Raw genomic sequence first — 26,622 nt, 5'->3', positions numbered from 1 at the left:
TTGGGCTTAATTAATATTTTGTTTTCAACTAGGATTTAAGGCTTGTTTGTTTTTGGGACCTCATATAAGTCCACATAAGGGTTCCATTAGGGTTAATTTTTCAAGAACTATTTAAGCTCATGTAACCAAAGTTTTTGCAGTCATTGATGAATATTACTTTTGAATTTTTTAGTTTTAACGTGTAAGAGTGATTCTTGCATTCTTTAGTTCTTGAACAAACTGAATCTGACTTATGAAAGATTAACTTGCTTCGTGGCGTCATTCTACTTTATTTTAATAGTGTTGGTGCCTTAGGGCAAGTTTATATTGTGTCACACTCCTATCAGACTTATTTCGACCTTCCAAGATTAAATCACATTCTTGATTGTGAGTTGCGGGATCATGAGGTTTGCTTCAAGATGGGTGCAAGGAGGAGATTGATATGGAAGTTAGGGGAAGGGAAAAGGAAAGTGACGGGGTCATCACCTCAATCTCCTTTTCATTCCAGCAATAGATCACGGTAATCAGCTAGCAAGTAAGGCTAAAGACTCTCTCGATAAAAAAGAAGGGTTTGATGGGTTTGTCCAAGAAGATTAAGAAATCTACCTATTCATGAAAAAGGCAAGATGAGGTAATCCTCGGGTTGTTGTTTGTCCCCTATTTTCTTTTTCTGTGCTTATTGGTTGTTGGAATATTAGAGGGTTGAATGACCCCTTAAAGCATCCCTCACTTGTCCATGCCTTTTCAATTTAATCCTCTCCCTTTATTTTTCCAACGTTAGGTCCTAATTTTCTCTTTATTCACTTAGGTATTTCACACTTCAAGTTAAAGTTTTTGTTTCTTGCCAATGGATCTTCTCTATTTACTTAATCTCATGCATTGATGTTTAAGGGGTTTACATCCAGCAACAATAACGAACAACTTCAAGCATGATGAAAAAAAGAAGAAACAACATTTTATACATTAATCAAAATCAAAACTAAAGACATTATAACATCAAAACAAGTTCATAAACATCTTTAAACATGCAAAACAAGTTAGAGGTGTGCCTCACGGACATTACCTACTAGGTTAGAGAAAGTTTATACCTTCAAAGCTCATTAATGGTTGCTTCCCATTTATGCTTTTCTTTTGCAAAGTTTACCTTTACCTCCACACTCAAAGCTTAAAGAATCTTTATACCCCCTTCTTCCTCCTTTTCTCCTCCTGCTCTAATCTTTTAGAGGGTATTTATAGGGTTTTGATCTATGATTTTGATTAAGGTTTGATCATGGTTGATTAATGCTTCACCCTTTGACACAAATGGAAGCGTTTTGGGTATTTTTTTTATAGCTGGAAGCTTTATACCTTGTTGGTTTTGCAATGGTGGTTCTACAACAAGCTTGGTTTTGAGATTATGATGGTTTTGCTAAACTTGGAGGGAAATGAGTTGTTTATGGCCTTTTGATCTCGAGAGAAATATGGCCAACGCTTTTCATCTTGAAGTGTGAACATAAAAAAAAACAATGGTTTTGTGCAATGGGTATCCATAGTCGTGGTTGACTAAGTTGACCACTTTAAGCCTTCGTCGAACGAACTCCAATGGAAACATCATTGGAGAACACCTTTCACAATGTAATCCATTTATGAATATTGATTCGAGAATCAATAAATATACTGAAAACAAGCAAAACAAAACTACAATTACGATTTCATGATTAGCAACACAACGTCGTTTGAATTGTGGATGAAACGAAGACGCGAAATAAAACAAAAATGAAAATTAATGAAGAAACTTATTTGGCTCATAAATAACCAAAACAAAATAGAAAAAAACTTATTTGCTTGAAATAGACAGTAGACAAACACGTTTTGGAACTTGACACAAATTTCACCAACTACACAATTTTAAAGCACCAGAACTGAAACTTAGACCTAATGATATCAAAATCACCTTCAATTCAATATGTATTAATCTCTTACCTACAAAACTATAGATCTCATTTTATAGGTTCTTCTTAGTTTATACATGGGTTTCAGTGTCTAGGCATTAAAACTAATCAGTTTACGACAGAATTGAACCCCGAATTAAAACCTTAAGAAAACATTATCAAAATAATCCCAAATTTATTATGTAGTGAAACTGAACCCCTAGAAAGTAGTATATAAAATTTTAATTAATTCTAAGGTGGTTTTACTTAGGGTTCCCAAAGTGTTGTGTTTCTACAACAGAATTGCAAAAAGCTTCAAATAACATCTTTTCTTTTCTTTTTTCTTTTTTTTAATTTAATGATACTAATATGTTTAGAGACAGGAATAAAACAAAATATTAATTATTAGTTTTTTGTACTAGGATGTCGTAAACACGAAGAAGAAGAAGTTCGAAGAAGAAGATTGGTGTGAACATTAAAAACTTAATGAAAACTAGGAAAATAAATTTTTTATAAAGACATGACCTGTTTTTACAACCTAGCTCTAATACCAAATAATCTAAACCTCATGATCACGAGGTCATGCAACATATAGTTAGGATTAAGATTTGATCCTGGAAACTTAAAAGAGCTCTGATAGGAGTATGGCACATTGAAAACCAGTCTCAAAATACTAACACTATTAGAATGAAGTCCAATGACATCACAAAACCAGTTAATCTTCAATAAGTCAGATTCAATTTGTTTAAGAACCAAAGAATGCAAGAATCTCTCACACACGTTAAACTAAAAAGTTCAAAAGTATTATTGACCAAAAAGTGCTGAAATTTAGGCTTACATGTGTTTAAAAAGTTCTAAGAAATTAACCCTAATAGATCTACTTTTGTGGGCCAAATTGACTCGCTTACAAAAATTGACCCAAAGCCTTTACTAGTAAACTCAAATCCTATCTAAATAAGCCTTGGATCCTAGCTGAAATTAAAATATTAATTAAGCTCAAACAATCCTTGGGATGTAGCTAACAAAATAAAAATAAAACTCATAAGTCTAAGCCTTATTCTACTGTGAGAAGAGAAAAAAATAAAACATTGTAGGTCTAATACAAGACTTACTTTATAGCCTATTATGCTACCCAATAATCCAAGGACCTAAAAGAGAAGTTGCCACCTCTTTGTTTTCCAAGTAACAATAGGATTCTGATGTCAACCTTCTATTTATCATTCTTTTGGGAGGAAAAGGATGTTGCTTTTAACGCTTCTCTTTTCCAACTCTAGCTATCCTTCTAATGCTAGGAAACACAATTAAGCTACTAAATTATTCAGATTGCATAACAAGGAAACTTTGCGGCCACATGTGTTTCTATGTCAGCTTGGATTCTTTTATTTCTTTTGCTGTGTTTTTTCTTCACCTAACAAGAAAATAAAATAAAAATAATAAATCCTAATTTTTAAAGGAGATAATTAATGTTCCCATACATGATAGGAAATTCAAAACTAGTTAATAATCCACAAAGCACATGGAGACATCACTAAACAAGGCTGGCAAAAAATGATACAAAATTGGCAGCCTTGTTGTCAAAACTTCATGGCCCAAAATAAGGGTGGATTGGGCCCCTTTTGCACATGGATTAAATGCACTAATGCCTCCTCTTGATGCTCTAAAAGATCCCCATGTTCATTCTTGGCTGAAACTTGCCCAACCAATCCTCTTAATGCTTCTTTCAATGACTTCTCATTGGATCTTGTGACCGGCCTCTTTAGAAAATGTAATGGGTCCTTGGTGTTCATGGGCTAATCCACAACAACTAAGGAGTATTTCAAATTAAACACAAACTAATTTTTTAATAAAATCTACTTCTTATAAATCATGATCATCTTCAGGCTGTTTATAAATGTTAAATACTTTCATTTCTACTATTATGTTTGTTACTATGTCGCGGTCACATAAATTAATTAGCCTAACATAAACAAGATAATATAGAGCAAGCAAGAGTCGAACACAAGAGGAAGGTTTAGTTCAGATTTTTATACTATACGATGCGATGGGGGGGTTTGAGATTATCTAGGTTATATAGTAGAATAAAAAAATCAAGCTAAATTAAATAAATCAAAAAACTATCAAGAGAAAAAACCTTGGTTTCAAGTAGATGTCCACCTACAGAAATTAAAACCGATTATTGAAACGATACATCAATTTATATTATGAATATTTATCTTTTCTTAACATTGGTTAGTTAACAGATCCGCCGTATAAATAACCCTAACCATCAAACAACCACAATGTCCGCCCTAGTAATTTATTTCAATGGCAGCCTTAAGAACTAGATAGATTGATTAATCTAGACAACATAACTGTCTGCAGTTCATGTTTGATTTGATCTAATATTTTCCTTTTTTTTTTGGTAAGTTGAATTGATCGAATATTTTCCCTAAGATTAATAACCTCAATCTGCCATAACTATTAATCTCAATTGCTTCAAAGTTTATATACAACTCTGGTGTTAATAGAAAACTTAGCAATAGATAATCTCAATTTGGTAAGCTAATAGGTCTTTGAGTCAAGAATCGAACAAAATTGAGTTTGCATCAAATGAACTTCTCTAGCTCAAGATATTCAAGTCGGAATGGTCGAAGCTTAACACTCAAAGAATGCAAGATTTGTCTTTGAAGGCTGCGATTTCCATGCTCTTTCTAGTTTTATTTTTATTTCCATATATATATATATATATATATATAAAAAGGTATGTTAGATTTCTAATGCCATTGGAATCATTTCATTTCGACCTCTAAAGCTCAAGCTCTACACAAAACATCGATTGGAGGTCAAATCAACCAATTTACTTTTTTTTGAATCTTTCATCTAAAAGTGTCTTCAAAATATAAAACAAAGAATATCATGGTATTTTATATATAAAACATAGGAAAAACTAGGTAAATATGAGTGAAACTATCGAATAATATGATTACATCAATGTTTCCAAAGGATAACCTCATCTTGCAAGAAATGGATGTCCTAAAATAACAAGAATTAAATTATATGCTTCAATAGGTTGTGTATCTAAAACATTAAAATCCATAGAATAAATGAATTTATCAACTTGTGCTGGTGTTTTCCATTTCCAATAGTGCTGGTGTTTAGGTACAAGTTATTTTCGTGTCACACTCCTATCAAACCTGATTTACTTGGCTTTCCAGGAATTGGTGTCTTTGCGTGTGGATTGCATGATCACGTGATCACAAGGTTTGCATTAGTTTTAACTCAACTAGATTGAGACTTTGAAAACCTGGATATGAAAGTAAATTCACACTAGCTCTAAAGATCAAGTAAAGCTTTTTCAATTTTATATTCTCTAATAAGACGTGAAATTATAGGACAACTAGGGTCTTTATATTTCAAAGGATTATCGTTTTGAAGAATGACATTTACTTTTTCAGCTTTCTTTTTCACATTTGATTTTCTTTTCATGGTGCACAATTCTTTTTAAAAAATTTGCATAAGAAAGAGTACTTGTTTAATAACATCTAACAAAAGTATATTGATCTTTACCTATTTAAAATTTTTAAAGATTACTGAATTGTGATTCACTTTTCTTTGATTAGTCATGGCATGATGAAATGGAAGTATTGTTGGAGAATTAGTCTTTTTTTTTTGTAATGTTCAAGTTCAACTTCTTTCTTACCCTTAGAATTGATTCGTCATCTTTCTCATAAGGTTCAAGAATAGGTTTTTTAATAGCCTTACCATTATGAAGAGTCGTGACTAATTTGACTTGATTAATGTGTTGGCTTTTTGAGCTACCCGTACTAGAGTTTTATTGTCCTTAGGGAATTGTTGTTATTGAGAATTTGCAAGAGTATTATCTTTCAAATATATTATTATTTGAGCATTTTGAGTATCAATTGACTCTTGCTCTTCAATAAATGTATGCAGTGTTTCCTTAAGTTTTCTTAGATAAAGTAAGTGTATTAACCAAAAGAACAAAACAACAGCATAAGGTAAGGCCCACAAAGCTTGGATAGGCAAACAAAACCCACTTAACCAAAAAAAAACATGAAATAAAAGGGTCATACACGAGAGAAAGTGTAACAACCTAAAATTTCCATGTAACTTTTATATTTCTAATCAGAATGTCAAAGTATAATGGGGTAAATTATTTTTTTATACAATTTATCTAACAATACATTCCATTATTGATCACATTTGGTTTACCAGATTTACAACAGAGTTTTTTTTTCCGGTAAGTTGACGTATGTATTAAAAGAAGAAGATACAAACATTATAAGGGGCATACCCCAGATTTACAATGATAACAGAAACATAAAACAACAGATGGCTACAGGCTAGCCACCGACCATAAAACTGAAACTCCACTAGATTCGTTAGGGAAACCAATACAACCAGCTAACTAACAAATTAAGAATCTATGGTATTCACCCTCCAAGCTCGTTGGATCCTTTTGTTTTCATTTGTTGGTACGACATTCCTCATCAAATCAAGCTTATCACGAATGATACATTCGATTTGATTAAAGACCAAATTCGAAGTTCTAGACATTCCAGCAAAGATCCTTGCATTCAGTTCTTGCCATACATGATACACTGTAGCTGCAAAACTCAGTTTACGAGAAAAATTGACGAAACTCTTGTCATGCCAAGAGACAGTGGCCCATCGAATCCATTCATCCCAGCCTTTTGTCATTCTTGGAATGTCGCATTAGTATAGGAGCATTCAAAGAACAAGTGGTTGTTATCCTCATTGTTGCGTAGACAGAGTGAGCATCTATTGGGACCATGTATACCAAACCGATGAAGTTTATCTTGTGTTGTGAGTTTCTGTTGGACAGCCATTCATAGAAGAAATGAATGTCGTGGAACAGCATTCTTGAACCACACAATGTCATGCCATTCAACCATCTGACGATGACGTCTTAGTTGTTCCCAAGCTACTTTGATCGAGAATTTGTGATTTGGCGAATCCAACCAAACTATCTCATCCTTTTGCCCCATCTTAGGATTAGAATTGGAAGGAATAGCTTCTATAATGGGGTGCCAGCCAATAGCTTGGGTGGTAGGAGTTTTCCATTCTGAGTTATGAATTAGCACATTCACCTTCGCGTTCTTGGCCATACCTGAATCATAGATGAATCTTTCCCCGTAAGAATCCGCGAGTGGGCTGTGAGGATGCCAATTGTCAAACCATAGAGAGGTTGTCATTCCATCTCCTATGATGTACTTCATCTTCGGCCATGCTAAGGATCTGAGCTTTAGAATCTTTCCCCAAGCCCAAGAGCAATTTTGTGGCGTCTTGATTGTCCAGAAATTCCTACCTCGCAGCAGATTGGATCTGATCCAAGTAGACCATATTGAGCCATCTGAGTCATTGCACAGGTTCCAAATGTGTTTCAATAAAGCAATCTTGTTCCATTCTGTTATCTTTTTTATTCCTAGCCCCCTCTCCTTTTTTGGAAGACATACTGATCCCAAGCCACTTTAGCCCCAGTAGTTCTCATATCTGAACCTGACCAAAGAAAGGATTAGACTCCCATCCATAAGAATCCACAGGGATAAAAAGATTCTAGCTGGGAGAATCAAAGTTGTTTTGCCATCCTTAGTTGGTCCATATCAGACTGCTTTTATCTCAGGACGGCGAATCAGTGATAACATTCTTTTGTCTCAGGAACTAATGAAAGGCTATCATAAATCTACGGGACCTGCTCGTTGTGCTATGAAAGTTGATCTGATGAAGGCTTATGACTCGGTGCGGTGGGATTTCGTTGACGCCATGTTAATAAAAATGGGATTCCCTAGAACAGTCATTGATTGGATCATGGTTTGTGTTACATCATGTCAATTCTCTATCAACGTCAATGGTGAGCTTGCAGGTTACTTTCAAGGGGGAAGAGGGCTGAGACAAGGGGATCCATTGTCGCCATATTTGTTTGTCCTATGTATGGAAATCCTTTCGGGGCTATTCTGCAAGATGAGTGCCAACCAAGAATTCAAGTTCCACTGGAGATGCAAGAAGGACAAAATTTCTCATCTTTGTTTTGCTGACGACTTGATGATTTTTAGCAACGGGGATGTAAAGTCAATTCGTATGATCAGAACGGTGCTCACAAAGTTTCAAGACCTATCAGGTCTGTATCCAAATCCAAACAAAAGTGACATCTTCTTGAGCGGTGTGTTAAATGCTGAGAAGGAGCAAATTATTCATATTCTTGGGTTTAGAGAGGGGGAGCTCCCTATGAAATATTTGGGAGTACCTCTTCTCTCATCCAGACTAAAGGCTGTTTATTGTAAGGGCCTTGTGGATCGAATCACCTCTAAAGTTCGACATTGGACTTGTCGAACACTCTCGTATGCAGGACGGGTACAACTGATTAATTCAGTCTTATTTTCCATACAGGTCTACTGGGCATCTCTCTTTCTCTTACCTGGGCAAGTAATTAAAAATGTGGAGCAAATTATGAAATCCTTTCTTTGGTCAGGTTCAGATATGAGAACTACTGGGGCTAAAGTGGCTTGGGATCAGGTATGTCTTCCAAAAAAAGAGGGGGGGCTAGGAATAAAACGGATAACAGAATGGAACAAGATTGCTTTGTTGAAACACATTTGGAACCTGTGCAATGACTCAGATGGCTCAATATGGTCTACTTGGATCAGATCCAATCTTTTGCGAGGTAGGAATTTCTGGACAATCAAGACACCACAGAATTGCTCTTGGGCTTGGGGAAAGATTCTAAAGCTGAGATCCTTAGCATGGCCGAAGATGAAGTACATCATAGGAGATGGAATGACAACCTCTCTATGGTTTGACAATTGGCATCCTCACAGCCCACTCGCGGATTCTTACGGGGAAAGATTCATCTATGATTCAGGTATGGCCAAGAACGCGAAGGTGAATGTGCTAATTCATAACTCAGAATGGAAAACTCCTACCACCCAAGCTATTGGCTGGCACCCCATTATAGAAGCTATTCCTTCCAATTCTAATCCTAAAATGGGGCAAAAGGATGAGATAGTTTGGTTGGATTCACCAAATCACAGATTCTCGATCAAAGTAGCTTGGGAACAACTAAGACATCATCGTCAGATGGTTGAATGGCATGACATTGTGTGGTTCAAGAATGCTGTTCCAAGACATTCATTTCTTCTATGGATGGCTGTCCAACAGAAACTCACAACTCAAGATAAACTTCATCGGTTTGGTATACATGGTCCCAATAGATGCTCGCTCTGTCTCCGCAACAATGAGGATCACAACCACTTGTTCTTTGAATGCTCCTATACTAAAGCGATCTGGTGGGATGTTTGTGACAGATGCGACATTCCAAGAATGACAAAAGGCTGGGATGAATGGATTCGATGGGCCACTCTCTCTTGGCATGGCAAGAGTTTCGTCAATTTTTCTCGTAAACTGAGTTTTGCAGCTACAGTGTATCATGTATGGCAAGAACGGAATGCAAGGATCTTTGCTGGAATGTCTAGAACTTCGAATTTGGTCTTTAATCAAATCGAATGTATCATTCGTGATAAGCTTGATTTGATGAGGAATGTCGCACCAACAAATGAAAACAAAAGGATCCAACGAGCTTGGAGGGTGAATACCATAGATTCTTAATTTGTTAGTTAGCTGGTTGTATTGGTTTCCCTAACGAATCCAGTGAGGTTTCAGTGTTATGGTCGGTGGCTAGCTTGTAGCCATCTGTTGTTTTATGTTTCTGTTATCATTGTAAATCTGGGGTATGCCCCTTATAATGTTTGTATCTTCTTCTTTTAATACATACGTCAACTTACCAAAAAAAAATAAGAATCCACAGGGTTGACTCCCATCCATCACCACTACTCACTGTATTAGACCATAATGCCTCACGTAAGGAAGCATTATTGTCTCCGTAAATAATTGAAGTATTGAAACAGATATTGGTAGCTAATATAGTGACAGAAACATGAATAGCCTGGTCTGACATTCCGAAAACATCCGCCTTCACCGAATCAGCATTCCAACAAACCCAAATACGACCACGACAAGAAAAATCATAATTATACAACACGGACCAAGAACACAGAAGAAGTTGAGAAACATCATCTTTATTCTTGTCTTTAACTCGAGTTTCAACCAAACCAAAAAGAGCTATCCTCTCTTGATAGATGAGCCGACGCAATGCTGAATGCTTTATAGGATCATTCAAACCTCTAACATTCCAACATCCAATAATCATAGGAAAATAGAGAGGAGTACAAATAGCAACACAAAGATTACCTAGACGTGCCTCTCGGAGAGGAGCCAGATTTCTTATTCTTCTTTGAAGAGGCTTTTAAACCCTTTTTCTTTCTCTCTAGAGAGTCTTTAGCCTTAATAGCTAACTGATTAACAGTTTCCCTTTCGGTGGAATTCAGGGTTTGAGGAGTTGTCAGGATCGTTGACGTCAACTCCTTATCGGTTCATTCCCCATCTGTATCACCTCCCATTGCGTCCATATCTTGATCTAAAGCAGTACTTGTAGCCTCTTGTTCCTATTTCATGTCTTCTCGTAAACTCTTCAAGATAAGAGGAGAGGAAGGATTTTCATCTTCATAACAATCAGCATTGCGCACATCTGATGCCGCATGATCATTCATATTACAATCAGACATATGTATACCAGATGTTGAACAACCATTCTCATTACAATTACCCACTTTAGATGCCAAGGGATCATTCTCCCCACTCACAGAACCCTTCTTTTGTTTACCAACTACCTGCCATTGAAACTGATTCTGCTTATTATCCGCATATTTATTATCCGCATATTTAGAGTTCATAGCTCCTATATTCCTCTTACCCTCTGCCACCACTTTAAGATTATCAATGTTATTAGTAGCACATAGTGCTGTGGTGTGTCCAAAGACATTGCAATTACTACACTTCGATGGTATTCATTCGTACTCAGCTGAAATTGTTATGAATAACCCATTTGGACAGCGAAGGTCATATTCCTTAACCAGCATCTTCCAAGCATCTATCTCAACGCAAACTCTTGCGTAACTAAGCCTTTTACGTAACAATGTAGTATGATCCGCATGAAGGGGGACTCCAATAGCACTCGGTACACAGCTCAACCCCTTAATAGTCCAATACTCGAGAGGGACATTATACAGCCTAATGGTCCTTTTCAAATTTATAGAAAGGATTAATGATAATGCCTATAAAGTGGATCTACCAAGTGAGAATGGTGTTAGTGCAACATTCAATGTCGCTGATCTTTCTTTGTTTGATGTAGGTGATGATTCGAGGTTGAACCTTTTGAGGAGAGAGGGGATGATGCGATCCAAGTACCCAAGGATCCATTAGAGGTTCTGGCTGGTCTAGTTACAAGGCTTAGAGCTAAGAGGTTTAAAGAAGTTTTCAATGGACTTCTTCAAGATACGTGGACTAAGGTGGACTTAAAGAGGATATTGAATAATGAGGAGCAAGCCGTGATTCATGTTCAAGACGGGCTTGTTGGTGGAACCAAGACCATTACACAAGGATTAGAAGTAGAAGACTAGTTTCGGTCAATTTGACCTTTCATTACCTTTTTTTTTAAAATCATAAATGGAGCTACAAAACTAATTTTGAGGGGATTTCAATTTGTATAAAAACTAGACTTCTATACCTTTCCAACGATATATGGCATGCCTTCTAATTTTTTAATACGAGAGAGAAACATCCATTTGAAGTTGGGTTCGCGAATTCCATTCAATTTCACTACGGTTCGCATCACCCAACTCTCACTACGACTTACAATATCAATCAATAAAGCCTCTATTTAAGATGAACTATTATCTTCATATATGATTAAGGCATTGAATAATTATTAGTGTCCAAACATAGTGGCAAAAACATGAATAATCTAATCTGATTAACCCATCATATCCATCTTAACCACATCATCATCCCAACATACCCAAATTCGACCATGGTATGAGTAATCAAGAGGAAGCCTTAGTACATTTAATCCATGTGCAAGAGAGGCCCAATCCACCCTTATTTGGGTAATGAAATTTTGAGAACAAGGCTACCAATTTTGTATCAGTTTCAGACATCCTTGTTATGTCATGTTTTCATGTGTTTTTTCGATTCCTAACTAGCTTTGGATTTTCTATTATGTGTGGGAACATTAATTATTTCCTTTAAATATTAGAATTTATTATTTTTATTTTATTTTTTTGTCAAGTGAGGAGAAAAAACAGTAAAGGAAATAAAGGAATTCAATATGACTTAGGAAAAACATGTGATGGCAAAGTTTCCTTGTTGTGCAAAGAGAATAATTCAACAACTTAATTGTGTTTCATAGGAAGGATACCAAGAGGTGGCAAAGAGGAACATTAAAGGCAGCATCATTTTCCTTCCAAAAGAACATTAAAGGCCTCTTTAGAATCCTATTCTAACTTGCAAACCAAAGGGAAGACAACTTCTCCTTTAGTTCCTAGGATTATTGGGCAACATTATAGGCTATAAATAAGTCTTGTATTATACTTACAATGTTTTTTTTCTTCTTAGGACTTATAGGCTTTACTTTTATTTTGTTAGCTACAGCCCAAGGCTTTTTTTTTTTTGCTTAATTAATACTCTGTTTTCTGCTAGGATTCAAGGCTTGTTTGGATTAGGGTTTGGGCTTACTAGTAAAGGTTTTGGGTGATTTTTTGTAAGTGGATCAATTAAACCTGCAGAAGTAAATCCATTAGGGTTAATTTCTTAGAACTATTTAAACACTTGTAAGCCTAAATTTTGAGACCTTTGATGAATAATACCTCTAAACTTTTTAGTTTTAACAAATGAGAGAGATTCTTGTATTCTTTGGTTCTTGAACGAACTTCATCTGACATATCAAAGATTAACTCCCTTGGACGGGTTTCTATTGTGTCACACTCCTATTAGACCTCTTTTGACTTTTCAGGATTAGATATCAATCTTAATTATAGGTTGCATGACCACATGATCACAAAGTCTGCAACACTAATCATTCTCATCATTCTTAGAGCCATTATTTCTTTTAACAACTTTCTGCCATTGAAATTGATTTTGCTTGTTATCCAAAGAGATAGTTCTAACAACTTTTTCTTACTAGTCTCTTCCACCATTGAAAGTTTATCAACTTTATTATTAGGGCATATTGTTGTGGTGTGTCCAATGATGTTGTAACTATTACATTTGGAAGAAAGCCATTCATAATCAATTGAAATGTTTATGAGAGTTCCATTTGGACAATGTAAATCATAGTCCTTAACTAGCATCTCCGAGGCATCTATCTCGACACAAACACTTGTATAGTTCAGACTTTTAATTGATAGGGTATTAAGGTTAGCATGAAGAGGAACCCTGATTAGTACTTAAAAGTGCATTTTTATCAAGGTTTTATATCATCATTTTGCACTTGAAGTATCAATAACTCCTTAACTAAAGCATGTTTTATAATAACAGATCTAATAATATAAGATACCTTTAATTTATGGTAAATGTTCATCTTAAATGCAGGCCTATCACATAAATGAAAGAATTGATTGATGAGTTGAAGTACTGAAATTGAAAGGACAAAGAGATGGCTAAACTTAGAAAAGAGATGTTGGTGTAGTTCAAACTGGAACATTGTTTGGTAATCGGGTCATATCTGGAGCTATAGATCTCGGATTTAGGTCTAATTTATATGGATGGAAAGGTAAGACATAGACCTACAACTTTCATGGGGAGCCCAAGATTTAAAAAGGCCGTTTTCAAGTCCAAATTGTAGCAACAACAAAGAAGTCTGAATCTGTCCTGCAGCCCAGACACTGTTCAGTGTTCAGCCCATATCTCCAGTTCTAGAAGTCCAAATGATCTCAAATTTTTACCCTGGAAAGATAAGACAATTTTCTAGAACTTTCATGATTGAAGTCTGTTCATATTATGACGTTATCAATGACATTTTTGGCAGACAAAAAGATAAGAATTTTTTTTTTTGGTAAGTTGACGTATGTATTAAAAGAAGAAGATACAAACATTATAAGGGGCATACCCCAGATTTACAATGATAACAGAAACATAAAACAACAGATGGCTACAAGCTAGCCATCGACCATAACACTGAAACCTCACTGGATTCGTTAGGGAAACCAATACAACCAGCTAACTAACAAATTAAAAATCTATGGTATTCACCCTCCAAGCTCGTTGGATCCTTTTGTTTTCATTTGTTGGTGCGACATTCCTCATCAAATCAAGCTTATCACGAATGATACATTCGATTTGATTAAAGACCAAATTCGAAGTTCTAGACATTCCAGCAAAGATCCTTGCATTCCGTTCTTGCCATACATGATACACTGTAGCTGCGAAACTCAGTTTACGAGAAAAATTGACGAAACTCTTGCCATGCCAAGAGACAGTGGCCCATCGAATCCATTCATCCCAGCCTTTTGTCATTCTTGGAATGTCGCATCTGTCACAAACATCCCACCAGATCGCTTTAGTATAGGAGCATTCAAAGAACAAGTGGTTGTGATCCTCATTGTTGCGGAGACAGAGCGAGCATCTATTGGGACCATGTATACCAAACCGATGAAGTTTATCTTGAGTTGTGAGTTTCTGTTGGACAGCCATCCATAGAAGAAATGAATGTCTTGGAACAGCATTCTTGAACCACACAATGTCATGCCATTCAACCATCTGACGATGACGTCTTAGTTGTTCCCAAGCTACTTTGATCGAGAATCTGTGATTTGGTGAATCCAACCAAACTATCTCATCCTTTTGCTCCATTTTAGGATTAGAATTGGAAGGAATAGCTTCTATAATGGGGTGCCAGCCAATAGCTTGGGTGGTAGGAGTTTTCCATTCTGAGTTATGAATTAGCACATTCACCTTCGCGTTCTTGGCCATACCTGAATCATAGATGAATCTTTCCCCGTAAGAATCCGCGAGTGGGCTGTGAGGATGCCAATTGTCAAACCAGAGAGAGGTTGTCATTCCATCTCCTATGATGTACTTCATCTTCGGCCATTCTAAAGATCTGAGCTTTAGAATCTTTCCCCAAGCCCAAGAGCAATTCTGTGGTGTCTTGATTGTCCAGAAATTCCTACCTCGCAACAGATTGGATCTGATCCAAGTAGACCATATTGAGCCATCTGAGTCATTGCACAGGTTCCAAATGTGTTTCAAAAAAGCAATCTTGTTCCATTCTGTTATCCGTTTTATTCCTAGCCCCCCCTCCTTTTTTGGAAGACATACCTGATCCCAAGCCACTTTAGCCCCAGTAGTTCTCATATCTGAACCTGACCAAAGAAATGATTTCATAATTTGCTCCACATTTTTAATTACTTGCCCAGGTAAGAGAAAGAGAGATGCCCAATAGACTTGTATGGAAAATAAGACTGAATTAATCAGTTGTACCCGTCCTGCATACGAGAGTGTTCGACAAGTCCAATGTCGAACTTTAGAGGTGATTCGATCCACGAGGCCCTTACAATAAACAGCCTTTAGTCTGGATGAGAGAAGAGGTACTCCCAAATATTTCATAGGGAGCTCCCCCTCTCTAAACCCAAGAATATGAATAATTTGCTCCTTCTCAGCATTTAAAACACCGCTCAAGAAGATGTCACTTTTGTTTGGATTTGGATACAGACCTGATAGGTCTTGAAACTTTGTGAGCACCGTTCTGATCATACGAATTGACTTTACATCCCCGTTGCTAAAAATCATCAAGTCGTCAGCAAAACAAAGATGAGAAATTTTGTCCTTCTTGCATCTCCAGTGGAACTTGAATTCTTGGTTGGCACTCATCTTGCCGAATAGCCCCGAAAGGATTTCCATACATAGGACAAACAAATATGGCGACAATGGATCCCCTTGTCTCAGCCCTCTTCCCCCTTGAAAGTAACCTGCAAGCTCACCATTGACGTTGATAGAGAATTGACATGATGTAACACAAACCATGATCCAATCAATGACTGTTCTAGGGAATCCCATTTTTATTAACATGGCGTCAACGAAATCCCACCGCACCGAGTCATAAGCCTTCATCAGATCAACTTTCATAGCACAACGAGCAGGTCCCGTAGATTTATGATAGCCTTTCATTAGTTCCTGAGACAAAAGAATGTTATCACTGATTCGCCGTCCTGAGATAAAAGCAGTCTGATATGGACCAACTAAGGATGGCAAAACAACTTTGATTCTCCCAGCTAGAATCTTAGCGATGCATTTGTACACTGTATTGCAGCAAGATATAGGACGAAAATCAGTCAACCTTGTAGGATTAGCAACTTTAGGAATAAGAGAAATGGATGTAGCATTCATTTCTTTAAGCATTCTACGAGTCTGAAAGAAGGATCTAACAGCGTTGATTACATCTTCCCCAACTATGTGCCACATTCTTTTGAAGAAACCTGCGTTAAAGCCATCCGGACCAGGGGCTTTGTTGTTCTTCAAACTAAACATAGCATGCTTAATCTCCTCCCTTGTTACATCTTGTGCGAGTAGATGCTGTTGCGTTGAAGACAGTTTCAAGTTAATTGCCGAGTCCATCACTTCCTCGTTCAGAACCCTAGGCATCTGATCCACTCCTAACACACGATGGAAGTATGCAATTACTTCTGATTTGACTGCCTCGTGTCCTTCGACAACCTCTCCATCCTCCCTTGTAAGTGATAGAAGCTTATTTCTATTCTGTCTTCCATTTACTGATTTGTGAAAGTAGCTAGTATTCTGATCCCCCAAGCTAAGCCATTGTATCCTTGCCTTCTGTTTGAAAAAACTCTCTTCAGCCCTGACGGTAGAAGCGTATAGACGAACAACATCCCTTTCTCGCATGCGCAAAATTGGATTCTCATGCGCTGTATGCAGAGCCTGTTGAGCTCTATCCATTTTGTTTTTTGCATCTTTAACTCTATCTGAAATGTTAGAGAAGTGAGCCATATTGAAAAGTTTCAATTCCTGCTTTAGCTTTCTTAATTTGCAACACAGCTGATACATTGGACAACCCCCCGAATTCTGATCCCATACCTTCTTCACCAAGGGCATGAACTCGTCATGATCCATCCACATATCGAAGAATCTGAATGGTTTCTTTATGTTCTGATCATTGCCAATAACCTTTACCACCATAGGAGAATGGTCTGACATACCCGAAGGCAAAAATCTCGCTTCCGATAATGGAAAGTTCAGATTCCACTTCTCATTAACAAGTACTCTATCTAGTTTCCGCATGATCAGATTCTCAGGACATTGGTTCGACCAAGTATAATGCATTCCTGAATACCGAAGATCATCTACTTTCGCTTCTCGAATACATGTATCCAATCTGTCCATGGTACCAGCCCACGTAGTAGACCCTCCTAACCTGTCCGACTGGTTGCGGATAGCATTAAAGTCACCCATAAGAATCCACGGGGTTGACTCCCATCCATCACTACGACTCACTATATCAGCCCATAATGTCTCACGTAAGGAAGCATTGTTGTCTCCATAAATAATTGAAGTATTGAAACTGATTTTGGTAGCTAATATAGTGACAGAAACATGAATAGCCTGGTCTGACATTCCAACAACATCCACCTTCACCGTATCAGCATTCCAACAAACCCAAATACGACCACGACAAGAGAAATCATAATTATACAAGAAGGACCAAGAACGCAGAAGAAGTTTAGAAACATTATCTTTATTCTTGTCTTTAACTCGAGTTTCAACCAAACCAAAAAAAGCTATCCTCTCTTGATGGATGAGTCTACGCAATTCTGAATGCTTTATAGGATCATTCAAACCTCTAATATTCCAACATCCAATAATCATAGGAAAATAGAGAGGAGTACAAACAACAACAAAAAGATAAGAATTGTCACCAAGTCAAGATGTGGCCACCCATTCATCAATTAGTCAACAAATCAATAGATCTGAATTTTGGCCTATAAAAGGAGGCATTTGCCATGTCTTTAGGCATCTTGGTGTTCAGATCAAGATCATGCTCTTGCTCTCTCTTTTGTAATACTTAAGTTTTGTTTATATTAATCACTTGTTTATGCCTTTCATTTCCTTTTCTTTACTTAGTTAACTTCTTTCTAATTTATGTTCTTATCTTGTTTGTTTATGTTTCTTTCTTTCATTATATGTAGCTAAGTTAATTATGTCAAGGTGAAAAGGGTACACTAATGGTGTAAGAATAAGTATAATATAAACTTAATATGGACTTTAATGTTGGATACTAACATGCTTTGTATTTGTTATCTTGTTCACTTTTAATGCTTTGCTTGTTAAATGGTTAATCTAGATTTATATTGTATAACACTTGGTTCAACAAATACTTGGCACTTTCATAGCCCATATTGTATGGTATAACCGACACCTGAGCTATGAAAGGAACTTGATTTGTTGTTAACATAAGTTATAATCATGAATGCCTGACAACATTTACAAGTATTAGCATTATTCGAATAAGATAACTAATGTAATCATGTTAACAATTTATAATCTGATTGAAACCTCCTTGTGTGTGGTTTCCAATTGAATAATAAGAGTTTATACTATACTTGTTTGAAATACCATTTGTGTATCCTCTAACCTTGAAATTTGTTGTTATCATTGTTTAATCCTTACGTTAATCTTCCATCTCAAAGTTCTCATCAACTTCTTCTTCTTCTTCTTCTTCTTTATTATTATCATTATTAATAGTATTATTGGTATTATTATTATTATTATTACTACTACTATTACTATTACCATTACTATTACTACTACTACTACTACTACTACTACTACTGTTGTTGTTGTAGTTGTTGTTGTTACTATTATTGTTGTATTATTGTTGCTTATAATTTATACAAGTAACCTCCCTGTGGTTCGACCCCGGTCTTGCCGGGTTATTTATTACTTCGGCACTCCTGCACTTGGGAAAAGATATCAATCTTTTGGTCGTGTCAAACCCCATGAGTTCTAGCTACACTCCAAAAGAACATTATAAAGCTAACCCAACTAGAACTTTAGACAAGTCATCTTTAGAAATTTGCATCTTTGGTTGCGAACGTTTCATCACCAAATGTTTGTTTACCACATGACACGAAGCTCTATCCAAAACAACATTAGATCAACTAAGTCAAAATTGAAGAGGAAAAGGCTGTTATTTGACGATAAAATATCTGATAACCTAAATGAGCTCTAAATTCTGTTTGCAATAGAGTTAACTACTAGAAATGGTAGTTTTTTACCCACAAAATGACCAGCTAGAGTGGATTGCCAAAGTTCACAACCTTCTTCAAACATATCTAGAGAAGGAGCTACTTTCACACGACCAGATTCTAGAGAAAGGGGGGAGTGTAAGTTTCGGTTGGTATGCATCTCAATGCCATCTTTAATGTCATAAACCTTAGCACATTTAAATACATCTTTAGAAAACTACTTTAATGCCATGCTGGACATTTATGTCTAGTGGACGAAGAGGTGGAATAGGCTTAACAATCAAAGGAGGCAACCTATTATCCATTGTTGGTATGGACCCTAAGAGATATGTCCCTTTCAAAGTAGAGAATGTTTTCCCTGATTTGGCTAACTAACTCTGTTGATTTTCATTTGTGTTACTTAAAATGGTAAAAGTAAATATATTAGTATGCATATCAGGTTGTTGTTCTGAAACTTGCTTTCTTAGTAAACCATTCACACGTCTAGCATTAAATGCTTGCCCCTGATTTACCCTAACTGCCCTAAAAGGAATCTTCAGTCCCATGTCTTCCTCTAACCCATCAACATTTGCAGAACCCATCAACTGAATCAAGCCTTCAGTATTAGCCTTCTTTTCATCAGAAAACTAAGAGAGCTTCATATTATGGCTATGCAACATTTCCTGGAGCTCCATCCTCAAGTTATGTCCAGTTTCAACATCTCAATGTTTCTTAAATTTAGACTTAACCATCGGGACTTCCATAGCTCTTGGCTAGGAATTGAACCAAACTCGATCGTCTCCTATTATACCACGGGAATCTTTGTTTCTGATCGTGTTGGTGACACCATTTTGACATTCGAAGTTTGGGGATGCAACAATAGTAGTGTAGTTGCTTGAATAACCAAGTCCGCATCCATATTAACCATCTCTCCCCTCTTAACATCATTTACCTGATTTTCTTCTAATTGTCTCATTTGAACATCCCACATCTACAACTATATTGACCATCTCTCCCCACATAATATCACTCACTTCCTTTGTTGCAATAGAAGAACTCAAAGATCCTTGCATGAAAACCATGCGAAAGAAGAACCAAAGTTTGAAGAAACTAAAACTAAGGATGTCTTGAACGTAGAAAATTACCTAATCTTGTACAAAACAAAGTTAAATCATAATCAGATGAAAAAAAAACCACATCTAATCATGAAGGAAGAAGGAAAAAAAAGGAGTTTTTGAAATAGACAAGCGTATTGATTCAACATACTCTCCGAATGTACAAAAATAGATTAATTTCACTGACATTAAGTTCCAAGTTTCAAATTAGAAAAATTATGGTGTTCCTAAAAGGGTGGTTGTGAAGATTGGGCATTATTGATATTGCTCTTTGAATTGAAATTTGGATGATTCCTCCAACCAAGAGTGTACATTTGCGAGTATGGATTAAGATTAGGCCTTTGAAAACTATTTAAAGTATTGGCTTGTTCATGGAGACATTCTTTGAAATATGACAAAGTTGGATAATCATTGGTTGAGTGTTCATTAGTTTCATAAATTTGACACATAATTTCTTGAAAATATTTTAATTGACCACTCTTTTTCAATTCTAGTACTTCGACTTTTCTAACTAAAAAGCTTAATTTAGCTTGAAGGTCATAATCATCCATGAGGTTATACATGCCTCCATTTACTGTAAAGGGTTTAGTTTTACTTGATGCCTCACAAGTCCTTAAGGTCTCTTCATTTTAGCGTTTTCAGATTGCTTCATCAGGGTCTTTATCTTCAAGAGTTTCATTGCACATGAATTCCACTATTTGCCTAGTTTTTTAGGTGTTATACCTTCAAAGAAGTGTAAGATTAATCTCCATGTTTCAAAACCATGGTGAGGACAAAGTATTAAGCAAGTCTTTATACCCATCCCAATATTTATAAGATGTTTCTCCTAGTTTTTTAGTGAAGGTGGTGGTTTGTCTTTTGAAAGAGTTTGTTGGGTGAGAGTATAAAAACTTTTTAAAAATTATTGTTGCATTTCATCCCAAACTCGAATAAATCCTAACCTCAGATTTTATAACCATGTTTTAGCTTTACTTTAATTTGTAAAGTAAATTTAATTTGTAGCCATGCTACAAATTATATAACATCCCCATTTCTTGGACGAACACACCAATCATGAAAAGGGAAAAACATGGTGAATTTTTTTTTTCCAAATTCATACAAAGCTTACCAAAATTTCTATTGAAATTTCAACAGATACATAATAATACAGTTTATGTTTAGACATTTGATTTAAAGGATGCTACTACAACTCAAGTCATATAGTTCATTAGTCGCCCATATCGGAATTGACTAATCAAGTTCGTTGTAATGCTGATATCAATGTAATTGATTGATATCATTGACTATTTCTACCCGAAATAGTCAATCAACTTTTTCATAAGACCTTGGAATATTTTCGAGTATGTCGATGTCAAAAGTTATTGACATCATTAGCTTAACATCAGAAATAGCCAATCAAGTTTCATATCGCCAATATCGATGTCAATAATCGATATCATTAACTATTCTTACCCCGAATAGTTAATCAAGTTTAATATTTTTTATTTTTAGGGGTGATCATGTCGATATTAGTAAACCTTACTAACATCATTAGCTTCCATACCCAGGACCGGCTAATCAAGTTCGAGAAGCAATCATCAATGAAATCCATTAATATAACTCATGTTCTTAATCAAATCAATTACCCAAATCCATTTTTATTTCTCAATTATTTTTCTTTATCTTTTCTCTTCATGGCTTCACCCATATATGTAAAATCCAAGAATTGAACAAATTATCAAAATCATTGCTATGTAAAAAGAATAGGTATAGATCACCTATGTAGAAGCTCTGCTCGCTCTACCTTGTTGTTGTTTTACCCCTCATGTGGTCCCTCCTTGAGGAAATTCAGATTTCAACTCAAATTTGATTGAATATTTTAGTTTCTCCTTCCTTGCATGCAACCGACCCTCTCCTCATCTTTCCCTCACAATTTCTTCACTTGTTTCCTTACTAATTCCTTTGACAAAGAGTGTTCTCTCTACTTAGTAGTTTAAAGTTTGTAGTCCTAACAATTTGGTGTTTTTCTCTTAATTTGCTGGTGGAAAATTGATACGATCCGGGCAATAAAAAAACAATCAGATTTGGATTCTGACGTAAAATGTGCAACTGTCTAGTTTCACGGTAACAATCATAATTCTCAATCTGACCATTTGATCGGGCTAGAATTTGATGTGGAGTCTCCTGACATGTTGTCATCCCTTAGATTAAACTTGCAGGTCAATCGAAGGTTGGGAAGGCACCAAAATACTGGTCATCAAAGGCTGTAAGAATTTTGTTATTTACTTCTTTTTCACTTGTGGACTTCATATTTGGCTAAAAATCTTTTCCTACAAGGATGTGGCAGCTGGTTTTAGGAATGTTCTAGTCTTGCAAGGATATTTAATGGGCAACAACATAGTTTCCATGTGTAGTATGGACTTCACATTAATCTGGGAATCCTTATGGTATATGAAAACAATTATTCTATCTTTATTATAGTAGAAATTCATAATTAAATAAGTTTTCAAGTAAGCTAAGCATACTTTACAAATAAGGAAACTAAAGACAAGGTAACTTTAGATGTGATTCTCCTATTTTATATGGGACTTCTAAAGGGCAGCAAATTTGATCCTATCATATTTAGGATATTAAATTTGAATTTATTATTGTTATTATTATTTTATTCCTGGTTTAGGGTTTATTTATATTATTTGGGTTTAATTGTGAGTGGGCATCATATAAGTCCACATAAGGGGTCCATTATGGTTTGTTTCAGTCTAGAGTTAGTATAAATAAAGTCATAACCACACATGTAAGTTAGACAATTCAGATTAATAAAACTTCTTGTTTGTCGCAATTTGTGTGTGTGTGTGTGTGTTGGTGAGATAATCTCCCTTCCTTGGTTCTCTAAAGAACTTAAAAACAACTTATCAAAGAAAAACTGACTTCGTGGCGTTGTTCTTATACTTCTTATTCACGAATTAATATTCGTTGAGTGGGGGTTTCCGTTACCAATAGTGTTGGTGCCTAAGTACAAGTTATCTTTGTGTCACACTCTTATCAAACCTAATTTACTTGGCTTTCCAGAAATTGATGTCTTTGCATGTGATTTGCTTGACCGTGTGTTCAAGAGATTCGCATCATTTTGTAAATTGAGTGATATTATATCAAATAAATCAATATATGACCCTTTACACGAGAAACGTTGACTTTCGGTATAATCCCCGCACACAATTGCGCTATTAGGACTAAAAGTGGTAAGAAACTCTTATGAAAACTTTATTGTAATTATGAACAGAAATCTCCAAATAAGTAGTCTAAGACCCAAAATAATTCAAGTAAATTATATGGTATGTAAAATTCGGATTTTGGCGTGAAATTACTAACTGTTCAATTTTACAATATCGAACTTATCTCCCAATCCAACCGTTGAATCGGGCTTAAATATTATGTGGGGTCTTAAGAAATACTATTTTACCTTGGGTTAGGATTTGAGGTCAATAAGAGTTCGGGACGATCTTGAAAGTAAAGACACAGTGTTGGGTCAGTGCAATAAACCAAAATTGGGGGGATAAGTTGGGGTATAATAGTAATTGACCCAGAAAATCTAATGTAACTATGGTAGATGCTACTATTCATGCTGGATAATAGCTAAAAAGAGAGGAAGGGGCTTCTCTTCAAAAATCATTTGAGAAATCCTTTTAAATTGTGAGATTGAAGCTTGCAAGTAGGTTTGTGAGGAAATAAACAAATTTAGGTTGAAATTAGAAAGCTTGGTCAGAGGAGAGGAACTGAAGGGAAAAGTATGGGTGATTGATGCAACCATATTATTCAATAGTTTCACCCACATTTAACTAGTGTTTTGCCTATGTTTTATATATAAAATGCCTTGATATTTTTTGTTTTATGTTTTGAAGGCACTTTTGGATGAAAGATGCAAAAAGGAGTAAATTGGAGATAATTGGCAGATTTGACCTTCAGTCGATGTTTTGTGCAGAGCGTGAGCTCTAGAGGTTGAAATGAAGTGATTCCAGTGGAATTAAAAAGGTAACATCCATACCTTTCTGGACATCTAAGGCAAGAAAATAAAATAAGGAAGAGCATGGAAATCGCAGCCTTCAAAGTCAAATCTCGCAATCTGCCAGTGTTGACCTTTGGCCATTCCAACTTGAATATCTGGAGCTACATAAGTCCAATTGATGCAAACTCAATTTTGTTGGATTCATGACTCAAAGTTATATAAACGCTCAAAATTCCAGCCAAAAACGATGTCATATGAGGGAGATATGATTTTTTAAAGATGACATCTGAATTCTGCCAGCAAACAGGTTTCGTGAAGAAACGAGTCCAAATTACGTTCCGAAGCATCTAAACCGATATCCAAGTTTTTATTTCAACAATTTAGCTCCTCTAAGTCAAAGCTTGAAGATTTCATGCAAGGCTATTTCTTTTTTTTTAGGAAAATAGTTATTGAAGTACTTAAATGTAAACAGTCTACTTAATGGAGGACTATTTTGTAAAATAGAGACCTAGGGTTTCCTAGGATATAAAAAGAATGAGAGAAGAGAAGTGGGGCAGCCAGCCAAGGAGAGAAAAATGCCCCCTTCCTATAAGAAACCCTAAATTATGCATTCTTCCTTCTTTTTGATTAGTTGTTCAACAAACATGCAAGGCTAAACACTTTTTCTTGGTTGCAAGGACACGGAAACCTTCGGATTTCAAGAACTGTGAGATTTATTTTACCTTTTCTTTTCAGTTTATATGATGAATATGTTTGTTCTCCTATGCTTATTTTTCCTATGATTGTTTATTTTAATTGCTAGAGCGGACTCTAAATTATTATTGTAGACAATCTATTGTTAAGTTTGATATCAAAACCGGAGTTGTGGTATATGAACTTGTGAAGCAACTGAGTTTAATAATTGTGGCGGATCTACGTTATTAATCTTAGGGAGAACATTCAATCAAATCAAACATAGACTGCGGACAGTTATGTTTTCTTGATTAATCAACTTATCTAGTTCTTAAGGCTGCCATTGAATTAAATTACTAGTGCAGACACTGTGGTTGTTTGATGGTTAGGGCTAGTTATACGGCGGATCCGTTAACTAACCAATGTTAAGAAGAGATAAATATTCAGAATATAAATTGATGTTTCGTTTCCATAATCAGTTCTGATTTCTGTAGGTGGATGTGTGCTTGTGACCAAGGTTTGTTCTCTTGATAATTTTCTGATTTTATTAAATTTAGTTTGATAGTTTTCTGTTTTCTTTTGCTTTAGCCTAGATAACGTCCAACCCCCCCCCCAAATTGCATATCATCTAGCATAAAAATCTGACTTGAATCTTCCTCGTGGGATCGACCCCTTGCTTGCTCTATACTATCTTGTGTGTTGTGTTTGAAGCTAGGGTAATTAATTGTGCGACCGCGACATCGCAACAAATTTTGTTGCCGTTGCCGGGGAAGTAATTTTAGTTGATTCTTGTGCTATTATTTTTATTTGCTGTGATTGTTATTTCTTTTTCTGAAAAAAAAAAAAAAACAGAATTTTTGTTTGCTGCGGTACTGTTCATTACGGCAGCGGTACTGTTCAAAACATATTTTTTGGTGGAATTAGGTATCGGCCATTTGTTTCCTGAAGGGAAACGACGTTCTAACCAGGACTAGTGGTAAACCACTAGCCCCACCCTATCGAGGCCAAATTCCGCTGTTTTCTAGGGTTTTTAGGCAGTTTTTGTTTTCTACCATAGGATTTTCGTACAATTTGCATTGTTTTCGATCTCTTGTGTGGTTGGTTTATTTTGAGTTTTCTTGATGATTTATGCCAGTAACCCGTTCTACTAATCAAAGTCAAGTGCATTTGGATCTCGAAATAGAAAAAACTTTACGCAGGTTACGAAAGGAAGCTCGCCTTAACACCATGGCTATTGCACGACAACAAACACTCAAGGAGCTTGCTGCTCCTAACGTGGAAAATCAGCCATTGTGCATAAACATCGACAATAATGTAAACTTTGAGCTCAAATCTGGTTTTATACATTTGCTACCAACTTTCAATGGTCTTGCAGGAGAAGATCCTCATACTCATCTCAAGGAATTCCATATGGTTTGCGTTGGCATGAAACCGAATGGAGTTGATGAAGAACAGGTTAAGTTGAAAGCTTTCCCTTTCTCTTTAAAAGGGGCAGCAAAGGTATGGCTTTTCTCCATTCTCCCAGGTTCAATTGGAACGTGAAATGGCATGAAGAAGATCTTCCTTGAGAAGTATTTCCTAGCATCTCGAGTTGCCAACATAAGGAAAGAAATATGTGGGATTCGACAATCTCATGGAGAGACACTTTTCGAGTATTGGGAAAGATTTGAGCAACTGTGCATTCAATGCCCTCATCATCAAATACCCGATCAGCTGCTCATTCAATATTTCTATGAAGGATTGATGCCTACTGACCTTAGTATCATTGATGCTGCAAGTGGAGGGGCATTGGTAGATAAGACACCCGAGGCAGCACG

Source organism: Populus nigra, chromosome 12 (genome assembly GCF_951802175.1).
Source record: "Populus nigra chromosome 12, ddPopNigr1.1, whole genome shotgun sequence".
NCBI lineage: Eukaryota > Viridiplantae > Streptophyta > Magnoliopsida > Malpighiales > Salicaceae > Populus > Populus nigra.
The sequence above is the reverse complement of the archived record's forward strand: the minus strand, read 5'-3'. Positions refer to the sequence as shown.